We start from the raw sequence: 812 nt of genomic DNA, 5'->3' as shown, positions 1-812 counted from the left end.
GGGCTTCCTTGAGCATAGTTTACTTGCTCTGCTTGGATTCCTGTCAAGAGTTGACAATCCGTAGGAGTGTGACCTTGGATTCCACAGACCTCGCAATTCTGAGTTATAGCAACCACGGCGGCTGGAGGTGATACGTTTAAACTTTCAATTTTTTGGACCAAAGCATCCATTTTTGCGTTAACGTGATCAAGGTTACTTATCTCGTACATGCCAGTTTTCGTTTGAGGTTTTTCCACCGTTGTTCGTTCGGTTCCCCACTGATAGTGGTTTTGGGCCATGCTCTCGATAAGCTGGTAAGCATCAGCATAAGGTTTGTTCATTAATGCACCACCTGCAGCGGCGTCTATTGTTAACCTTGTGTTGTATAAGAGACCATTATAAAATGTGTGAATTACTAACCAGTCTTCCAAACCATGGTGTGGGCAAAGTCTCATCATGTCTTTGTATCTTTCCCATGCTTCGAAAAGAGACTCGTTGTCTTTCTGTTTAAATCCGTTTATCTGGGCTCTTAACATAGCTGTTTTGCTTGGCGGAAAGTATCGGGCAAGAAAAACTTTCTTCAACTCGTTCCATGTGGTGACTGAGTTGGAAGGGAGAGATTGAAGCCATCTTCTAGCGCTATCTCTTAATGAGAAAGGAAAAAGACGAAGTCGAATTGCCTCTGAAGTGACACCATTAGCTTTAACAGTATCAGCGTATTGGACAAATACGGATAAATGAAGGTTTGGATCCTCGGTAGGATTTCCAGAGAATTGGTTCTGTTGCACCGCCTGCAACAGCGAAGGTTTAAGTTCGAAGTTGTTTGCTTCGAT

The 812-nt window shown here is 43.2% G+C and overlaps 1 pseudogene; it reads left to right on the top strand.

Moving 5' to 3' along the window:
- The first annotated feature begins 408 nt into the window (after nucleotides 1–408).
- LOC127133867 (uncharacterized) lies at nucleotides 409–508 on the top strand (annotated as a pseudogene).
- The last annotated feature ends 304 nt before the right edge of the window (nucleotides 509–812 follow it).

This window comes from Lathyrus oleraceus, chromosome 3 (assembly GCF_024323335.1).
Source record: "Lathyrus oleraceus cultivar Zhongwan6 chromosome 3, CAAS_Psat_ZW6_1.0, whole genome shotgun sequence".
In the NCBI taxonomy this organism is placed as follows: domain Eukaryota; kingdom Viridiplantae; phylum Streptophyta; class Magnoliopsida; order Fabales; family Fabaceae; genus Lathyrus; species Lathyrus oleraceus.
This window is presented reverse-complemented; position numbering and strand designations above follow the sequence as displayed.